Consider the following 10658-nt stretch of genomic DNA (forward strand, 5'->3'; position numbering starts at 1 on the left):
GCACAAATGCTGTCTGCTGCCCCAGGGTACTAGCGCCTGCCATCCACAAATGGCAAGGCAGGTTGCCATCACCCTGCCCTTCTACCGTTGCCCTGAGCCTCCACAATGCCCCAAACCCTCAGCCCCAGCCCCAGCCTACAACCCCCTATGCCTCCTCCCCCTTCCCACACACCCCTCACCCCTTCCTACGCCCCCACCCCCAGCCCTGAGGCTGCACCCAAACTCCGTCCCAAAGCCTACACCCCTCACCCCTTCCTGCACACCCACCTGTAACCGTCCTCCCCCCAGAGACCGCTGTAGGAGCAGTAGGCTATCATTCCTAGAGTCTAGAAGCGGTCTCTACGTCACTGCACACCCTACCCAACACAGTCCGCGTCCCTGTTTCAACCCTTTGATGCGAAATCATTATTAAAGAAAAGGTTTTTAAATAACAATGCTCCATTACCTTTATTTTTACACGTGTGTTGGAAGGGGGCAAACGGGGTGAACGGGGTATGAGACTGCAGAGGAGAGTCAACAGTAAATGGGTAAAGAAACAGGGGCAGGTTCAGCTTCTCTGTAAAGCAACTGGACAGTCATAGGTTACCCTGCTCTCTGAGGAACCTAGCTTTCAAAGCCTCCCAGATGCACAGCGCTTCCCGCTGGGATCTTCTAATGGCACGGGTGTCTGGCTGAGCGTAATCTGCAGCCAGGCGATTTGCCTCCACCTCCCATCCCGCCATAAAGGTCTCCCCCTTGCTCTCACAGAGATTGTGGAGCACACAGCAAGCTGCAATAACAATGGGGATATTGTTTTCGCTGAGATCCGAGCGAGTCAGTAAGCTCCGCCATCTCCCCTTGAGACTTCCGAAAGCACACTCCACCACCATTCTGCACTTGCTCAGCCGGTAGTTGAAGAGTTCCTTCTCACTGTCCAAGGCGCCTGTATAGGGCTTCATGAGCCAGGGCATTAGCGGGTAGGCTGGGTCCCCGAGGATCACTGTAGGCATCTGCACATCCCCAACAGTTATTTTGTGGTCCGGGAAGAAACTACCTGCCTGGAGGCATTTAAACAGACCAGAGTTCCTGAACACACGCGCGTCATGAACCTTGCCTGGCCACCCGACATTGATGTTGGTAAAGCGTCCCCTATGGTCCACCAGTGCTTGCAGCACCATTGAAAAGAAGCCCTTTCGGTTAATGTACTGGCTGGCCTGGTGGCGGATCCCACCGCAGTTTGGGAATCCCATCGCGGCGAAGCCAGCTATGATGACCTGGACGTTTCCCAGGGTCACTACCTTCGAGAGCAGGAGTTCAACGATTGCGTTGGCTACTTGCATCACAGCAACCCCCACGGTAGATTTGCCCACGCCAAAGTGGTTCGCTACTGACCGGTAGCTGTCTGGCGTGGCAAGTTTCCAGAGGGCTATGGCCACTCACTTCTGCACACTCAGGGCTGCTTGCATCCGGGTGTCCTTGCGCTTCAGGGCAGGGGACAGCAAGTCACACAGTTCAAGGAAAGTGCCCTTACGCATGCGGAAGTTTCGCAGCCACTGTGATTCATCCCAGACCTGCAGCGCTATGCGGTCCCACCAGTCCGTGCTTGTTTCCCGGGCCCAGAATCGCCATCCCATAGCATGAACATGACCCAGTGCCACCATGATCTCCACGGCGCGGCGTCCCGTGCTTTCTGACAGGTCTGTGCCAGTCTGAGACTTCATGTCCTCACCGCGCTGCCGGAGCCTCCTCGCCCGATTTCTCAGCATCTGACTGTTGAGGTGTACGATAAGGTGCGAGGAGTTGACAACGGCCATAAGTGCAGCGATGATCGCAGCGGGCTCCATGATCGCAGTGGAGTGCTGTGGCATTCGCGCTGTCACTTATAACAGGAAAAGTGCGCGAACTGATTTCCCGCCGGCGGGAGTGACGGTTGAATGCTGACAGTTACCAAGGACCACCCTCAACACAGTTTCCCCCCCCAGCATGCATTGGGGGGAAATCCCAGAATTCCAATGGGCAGCGGGGAGTGCGGGAACTGTGGGATAGCTTCCCACAGAGCACCGCTTCCAAAGTCGACGTTTGCCCCATTACTGTGGACTCACACAGTCGAGTTAGTGTATTTAGTGTGGATACACAAATTCGACTTCATAAGGTCGATTCCACAAATTCGACTTAAGTTGATTCGAAATAGTCTTGTAGTGTAGACATACCCCATGTTTAGTTTGTTGTAACTTGTGTCCCGTGCTAAATAAAGCAAAAAGGCTAAAAGGGCTAGCTCCCAGAGGTAAATGAGACCCTGGATTTTGCTTGTTGACTTTCTGCTTGTAAGAGACAGGGGAGATCTGAAGTCTTTGCAGATGGAGGTATCCTTGATAACTTCTACACTCCTTATGGGGGTGAGTAGGGGATGGCAAGAGGATTCAGAAGTGAGTTGAGTCCTAGGGGTTAGGGTTAAGAGGATCAACTCTTTTTGGTTTTATGATAGGTGCCCTCTAACCCTGCACTGGACCCAATTAAATGCCTGATATGTGAGAGGGGTTGGGAAGATAACAATGGGGAAGGGAACTAAGTTAATAAAATGGCAGCCTGCTGCCCAAAACCATATTTGTGTCTGTCTTTTATTCTTGCATGTCCTGATCAAACTAAGCATGGGCCACAACTTGGCCCATTACTATCAATATTTTAATTGGAAATTGGTCAGTTTTCAGGCCTCCTATCATCCAATGTAATGGTTACAATGAACATTTAAAAACATAAATACATACATACATGTACAGAGAGAGCGAGAGAGAGCGAGAGAAAGAGAAATTGCAAAGTGCACTTGCCCAAACAGAACTTGAATTCTATCACCTTAAATCAAAATAAAAAGATGTTATATTTCTTTTTGAACTGCATGTTGATTCTGCTTCCAGAAAATCCAGCAACCCTGCCGACAGAAGCAGAACCTGATCTGACTGCCTAAGTCATTTTGCCAGGAATAGAGCCCTAAATTATAAAATAAACAATTTTGTAGATTATTATAAATTTTTGATTCAAGTAAATTGCTACTTCTTCTGGGAATAGGAAAATTTCTCTTGCCTGATTTTCATTGCATTTAATAGTCTTTGTACGTGCACTGAAATGAGAAAAGAGCCTTGTATATTTCTGTACCAAAGGTCAGTTTTTAAATCACTATATCTAATTTGTATTTAAATCTTAATCAGAACTTCACTATCTATAGCATTTTGTGCCATAAACTGTAATCTGATTTCCACACAGGCAACTGTTTGCAGCCTTTGTTGTTCTATTTTATTCTAAGGTTAACACATGAACAAAAGCAACACAATATTAATATTAAATATTATTACAAAATATTAAATATACAGTGCAGTAAGCTTCAATGCTCACTATGTTAAAGTCTAGCTTGGAGAATCATCAATTACTGATGATAATCAGTCTCAGTGGATGAAATGCTTAGAGAATCCTTCTAGATTAGTTTGGATTTAGGAGGGGACTTTTAACAATCACTTTTGTTTCACACTTAGTACTAAATATGCACCTGACAGCTTCCAAGAGGAAAATTAAATTTTGGTTGTGTCCAGATTTGTTTCATCTCTGAAGGTCTGGACCCTCAGGCTGCTCAAAATAAACCACTACTTCTATATTTTAAAAATCTATCATTTTCAGTATTTCTTTTAGAGGCCTTGTCTTCACTAGGAAATCTTGGACCAGATCTTCAGGTGGTATAAACTGACTTCAGTGATGCTAAGACAAATTTACATCAGCTGAGGATCTGGTCCCCTATGTTTACACACAACCAGGGTTGACCCACAATTAGATGGCACAACACCAAACATGACTCACCCACATCTATACTGACAATTCGGTCATGGTTAGCATTATATCTACTAACTTGTCTCCGTAGAACTGTATTTAAACACTTTAAGATTTCCTAGTGAAAACAAGCTTGTACTCAGTGTAGGGTCATTGTCTTTAACACTGACAACTGATTACTTGTCCTTTCTAAATATATGTGTTCACTCATAAAAAATACATTTGCTTTCTTGATCAGAGGCTTAATTCTGCTCCCACGGAATAAAATGGCAAAACTCTGAGTATAATCAGGTCCAATATAAGGGTGTTATGGATGTCTACACTGACAATATTTTATCTGTAAGGGTTATCTCTCACAAATAAAAACCATACACATAGACATTTGTAAGTCTGAATTAAACCAGAACAGTCTAGTCTTAGTATTTAGCACTAAAATATTGACAGGTGCAATATAACATAGAGAGATCAGACTGTTTTTAGTAGATGGCCACTCTTGATATGTTTAATTAGGTTTAACACCTTCAGGAGTTTCTTTCACTGTTGTTAAGATTCCCATTATTACTCTGACATGAACCTTAAAAGCTGCATCTGCTTGCTTCTGAAGGGCTACGCTGGGAGTATTTCATACATTTTTTATAGAGATGAGGCTATGATTCACTTTTAACAATTTGTCCTGGAGGACAAACTTAGTAACTGCTTCTGAATCAATGGCAAAACTCTTTTTAACTTCAAAATAGCCAAACTCAGATCTGGTGTTAATGAGTGCAACTCCATTTGGCCCACTGTGTCAGACTGTTGTGATATAATGTGGCAATGATATAGTGACACATTTTGTTATGATGCAACAGTAACACAATGACATTACAATGCAACATCACATTATGACACACAATAATGATCTTGTGACACCTGAAATAATTGTCAGGATAGTTTAATAATTATGCAGAAAGTGTAACTGCATAGCATAGTTAATGGTAATTTCTTCTCACTCTGACCAACCTTTGGCAAAGAATGAGACGTAGTAAAAATTCATTGAATTCTCCCTTTTATATATTTTAATGGGTTGATGGGTATAATTTTCTTGTAGCTACTGCTAAAGAGAGCAGCAGAGAGGATAAACTTCAAAATATTGAGAGATTTGTTTCAGGTAATCATTTATATTTTGGAATGCCTGTTTGTATCTATCTATTTGATTTGGCAAACTGGAGTTTGAAATTCATGAGAATGCACTGTCTTGCAAGATTACTACTACTTTCAAATTTCTGATCAGGTCAGAAGTACCATGAGATTTGTGGTATTTCAGATCTTCTGTTTCTGCTCCCAGCCAGAACCAAGAACTGCATGAAAAAAAAGATAATGATTCAAAATGCTAAACAAACTTTTTGAAATCTCAGAAAAGGTTTATTTCCAGTTCTGGTACAGACAAAAGTTTGGGTCAGTTCAGACTTACATTAACCAAGTCATCCACCCCAATTTACAATTTCCCATGTTTTTAAGGCGAGTTTTAAAACAATATCAACAATTAAGTGTCCCCCAAACCACTTGACCAGATGTCTTCAATAAACGCCCCAATTTGCATTCTACATGGAACAAGCTTGTGTAATTTCCATTGGGAGCAAACTAAATAGCTTTGCTACAAGTCAGTGATTCCCCAGATTTAATGTGTTGTGGTCTATAACAAGTTCAAGTAAACTTTGATGTGTTGACTCATTTACCCAACTGATTCTGATGCAGGAAACTTACTGGAGCGACTAGTAATTTAACTGGATAAGTGGTTACTCACACTCCTGTCCTGAAAATACTGGTTAAAATTTTCAAAAGCTCTTGAGTGATTTAGAAGTCTCATTTTCATTTGCAAAAGTGCCTTAGGAATTTAGGAGCCAAAGACTCATTGAAAGGAATTCAAGTGCCTAAATCACTTTGGAAAATGGGACTTAGGAGCTTTTGAAAATGTTGGCCGACTACATTTTTTCATACTTCTATTCAGTACTACTGCATTATGTGCATTGTTAAAACCTTGCTCCTTGGGAATGATAATGAAAAAAATATACAAGTTTGGACAGGAGTCTCTGGACCAGGCATAATTTCTGCTCACTTTAGTTTCTTAATGAAACATACATTAAAGAAAATATTTTTCATGAAGCACAGAAAATAATAATGAAATAATAGTCATTTTCTTTTATAGTCCTATGTACCACTTTAAAAAATGTAACATAAGGAGATAAAAGGACTGGTGGTTAGCATGTGGGTTCTGCCTTCCATATATGTTAGATCACAAGTGAAATTGGAACGGTATAGTTTGAACATTCCAAGTACCTAAAATAACATGTTTGTAAAACCTCATTATTTTAAACTAAATAAGTTCAAGAAGAATGTTGTGGCAGATATTTTTTGGCTACCTTACAGACCTCTTCACTCTCTGCCCTACCACAGCGGTTGAGATAAGCTGAGGCAATTTGGCCAACAATACCTGGAACCCATTCTTTCTACTTTTGCAACAGAACCTAAATATGTTGATTCAGGGCATGGCATAAGGCCCATTTGTTTATTGAGTTCTGTGTGGGGAGAGGTTGGGCTGGGGGAGATATTTGTTTAAGATTGTATACAAGAATGAGCAGTGCTGCTATTATAAAATGACCTGTAAATTGTTGGCTATTATTGCCCATGTGGAGATATTATTAGCTTGAGCTTTTAAAGTGAAAATGCACCTGGAGACTGTAAAGACAAGTGTTTTAAAAGAATAAAAAAATAAATATGGAGGCTAAAGTTGCTGGATGGTTAGATATTTGTGCATCCACTCAAATTTCTACAGAATACAATACAATGTATACAGTGTTGTTTATGTAACCTAAAATTGGGTCAGCTAGTAAGCTTAGGGAGGACTAATGACCCACCAGAGTTTGGAAGAAAGCACCACATTTATTATACTGATTGCTAAGCTCAAAAGAAGGGGTGAGGAAGGAGGTTACACTCACACTCGCATACTCACGCTCCCAGGACAGGCATGGCACTGGAGATGTCAGGATCCTTTAAGGTAAGTGTCCCACAGCACAGCAATGGACAGTGTGATGAAGGTAAGTCTTCCCAAGGCATGACAAAATGCAACACAGCGAACCACTGGCCAGGAGGTCCAGGTGAAGGGCCTTCACGGGAGGTACAATCTTGTGAGTGCACTGCCAAGCACATGGCCCCTTCCCTTTTAAGTATCTCATGGCCTGCGACTAGAAATGACTTGGCTGCATCTGGTTGGTCATGCTCCACCTAGGGCAGTGTCCATGCATTGGGCATGTGATTGCTGCCTAATCAGAGTCCCAGACACCTTGCCTACCTGGGAGCTCTCCTAATCTTCCAGCTGCTCAAGCAGCCCATTCATCCCACAAGCATTTCAGGTGGGAGGGGGAGGGGGAAAGCCACTTCACAAGTATTCAAAGAGTGAGAGGAGACAAGGGGGTGCGGGAAGGTGTAACAGACCTTTGAACATATAGGTTATACAGAGCATACAGATCATTGCTGCTCCTACAACAGTTTCATGCTAATAAATTTATATAGCGAAATTGTTAAAGTTTTCTTAAATTTAAAAATCTGTGTCTTTCCAGAAAAAGAATATATTCCCCAGAAGAAAGACATCAGTAAGTAGGAGCAACTGCAACATTTCCAGGAAATGACAGGAAATACGTTCAAAAGAAAGAAAGGTTACTTTCTAGTAACTGTAGTTCTTCAAGAATGCTGCCTCTGTTAGTATAATAAAACCTAAGTTTCTAATTTCACCAATGGGGAAAGAGTCTTATTTGTAACACAGAAGACTGTGCCATGGACATTCACCATTAATTGGTGATTCAGTGCATCTATGGCGCACACTCCTATCCATTGGCCGACAGCGTCAAATACTGACTGTGGAGCAGTCTTAATTAGGAGGCTCATACTATCAACGACTTGCTGAATTATTTATAGGGTGAAATTGTGACCCTGTTGAAATTAGTGGGGATAGAATTTCACCAAAAAAGCAGATAGCAACCCCTGTTAGATGCCGCTGCTGGACTAGTCACTGCTAGAGGCTGGTTAGTTAAAGGTGACAGAATAGATTTTCCCCTGCAGCTGAATTCCATTCAGACCAGACAGGCTGGACCTGCTCTAACTTATCTGACTGGCAAAAGGTCAATCAGGGCCTTTATACCAGTGGTGGGTAGGCATAGAGGAGCTCTGCTACATCCCTCTCTGCTTACACTAGAAGGAGGCAGAGGAGGCTAGCAAAGGAAGCAGCTACACTGCCTTCACCAGGTTTATGTCTGCAAGAGTCCCCTATGCAACAGGAATTCCCCACTTGCCACTTCCGGCAACAATACAGCCACTTTGTGCTGCGTGAGGGGGGCAAAATGGCTTTATGTGATAGACATTCCATCCAACTACAGCTGCAATTGTAGACCACTGGCATTGAAGGTATTCCATGGTATGCCTTAGTGGCTTGTACTGCCAAAGATATTTAATGGCTGGTGTAACTAAAAAGAGAAAACGTGAAGTGGTTACTTGTCAGATAGCTGGTCTTCCATAGAATCACCATCCTGGAATAGTATCAGAGGGGTAGCCATGTTAGTCTGGATAGAACAACTGCTCACCAGCAACCATCTGCTCCCACAAAACAATCATCTTGTTTGTGGCTAATGGTACCAAAAATGATCCACGGATTAGGGTCTGCTGAGTGGCTAGCATTACAGAAAGATTGGTCATTGAGCAGCATGACTAACATCACAAAGGGAGATTTCTGCTGAAAGTGTTTTTCTGATAGTCCCATGGAGAAGACTCCCTGTCAAACCATGAATAAATCGGAGTGGCTAAAGTATAATATCCTCAACTGAGCCAGGCAAATGCATGATTCATTTTCTGAGCCAATTAGAAGAATGTTAGATAAGGATTACATGGCAATTTATAAAAAATAATAATTTGGGACACTAAAAACTGAACATGGATTTGCAAGCACTCCAAAGTCTTTGTTCCCTGCTACAATTTACCAAGACCCTGTAAAACCTTTAACTATTCTTTGCAGTCTAAAATAGTCATACTAAAATAATGTTCAGTCATTTCACCTAATGATGTATCAACTTGTGTGTTGTCATTGTGAGGTTTCAGACTGCCACTTTAAGAGGGCTTTACTCAGTTTCATTTCTGAGATTTAGACTATTCTGAATTATTTATTATTATTATTATTATTCTGGGGGAAGGGGGTGACCACAAAAAAGGAAAGAGCATACCAGGAGCTAAAATATAAAGGAGCTATAATATTTACTATCATGGTTCAGAGCAACTATATCTGTATTTCCCCTCAGTGATCCAACAAGGGCACCTGCTCTCAGCCATTGCCTTTCTGGGTGGAGACCTGCATCTCTCTTCTTTCTGGCCAGAGGTATTTCCAGGTGGTGACTAGGAAGTGATGGTGGTGACTAGGAAGACAAAAACGCAGCAGCTCCAGTTATTGCTAGTAAAAAGGGTGTAAACTCCCAACTTGTGAGTGTCAGTGACATGGGTATAACATATCCTGAGACTGTATAACCAAATCTGGTGTTATCTGGGATATTTATGTCAGTCTTTTGTTTAGGCAACCAAAGCCTACTCTTATTTTTAACATCATCTGCTGCTTTTGCTTGACAAATACCACCACATCATAACAATTCTGCATGATGATGAGAAATGAATCTCTCTTTCAAGGGCCTTTAAGTTTCCTGTTGCTCAGCTTCAGATGCTCTTCATTGCTCCTCTTCTTCACCTGAGCCACATTTTATCTCCAGATGATACATGAATGGGACACCATATTTCAATCTAGAGTGTAAACATATTTGCACATAGTGTATATAATATATGCAAATTGTTTTGAAGCACCTGGAGAGGACGGAAGGGTGAGGCACCTTCTGTGCCAGGACGCTCCTTAAACAGCCTTTGTTACTAAGGAACAAAACAGCTTCTCTCCCTCTCTGAGAGTTGTTTCAGCCCTGAGACTGCCGGGCCCCTTCTCAGGCTGCATAAGTAATTAAAGCAAGGCAAAAGCTATTCACAGAAACCCCACTCCTCTCTTTCCTATAGTGGAAAGCTGCTATATAAATAAGGCAAAAATCAATCAACTCAAATTCTCAATGCAGACATTTCTACAAGATTCCCAGTTTTGACCAGGTGGATAATACAAAAATGACTTCAAATACGATATTTTGGTCAGAACCAGGTATTTCAAAGACCCTCACTCACCAGCCTTCCACAACATCTCTTCCTGCCACCAGCATCCTCCCACATCAAGTATTGACAATCCCAGATGTTCTTGAGGAAGGTTGGAGTGCAGTGGTCTATTATCCTTCTCCCCTCCCCCACTCACTTCTGCCACCAACCAGATAGCCACTCTCTTTCAATGTTTTCAGAAAGCCAGGTAACAGGTCCATTATCAAGAACCACACTCTGGAATGACAATGAGGTCTGCTTCCCCTTCTGGTTATTTTGGAGGCACTCACTGATGGACCCATCTCCCCCCATTTTTCCTCTATAGTATTGTCAACCCCGGCATTCATAAACCATGAGTCTGCCCTTACTCCCCCTCCCCCCCAATATCATGAGATCAGTTTAAAAACCACAATTTTTCAAATGTGGAGAAAATTTGAAAGATTTTTTTGATTGGTGATACTTTATACAGTGCCTGCTTTTGATATGATGGGCCAGATTTTCATACATTTGTGAGCACCTAACTTATAGCATGTAAAGGGCCATGTACACACATACACATTTATTCTGTACATACATATTGGGGTTTTGCACTTAAATTAACCACATGCATATATACGTAACTGTGTGCTTTTAACACAGCAGACCTGTCCCAATGTGGCATTATGTAT

The sequence above is a fragment of the Mauremys reevesii genome, linkage group 1 (genome assembly GCF_016161935.1).
Source record: "Mauremys reevesii isolate NIE-2019 linkage group 1, ASM1616193v1, whole genome shotgun sequence".
NCBI lineage: Eukaryota > Metazoa > Chordata > Testudines > Geoemydidae > Mauremys > Mauremys reevesii.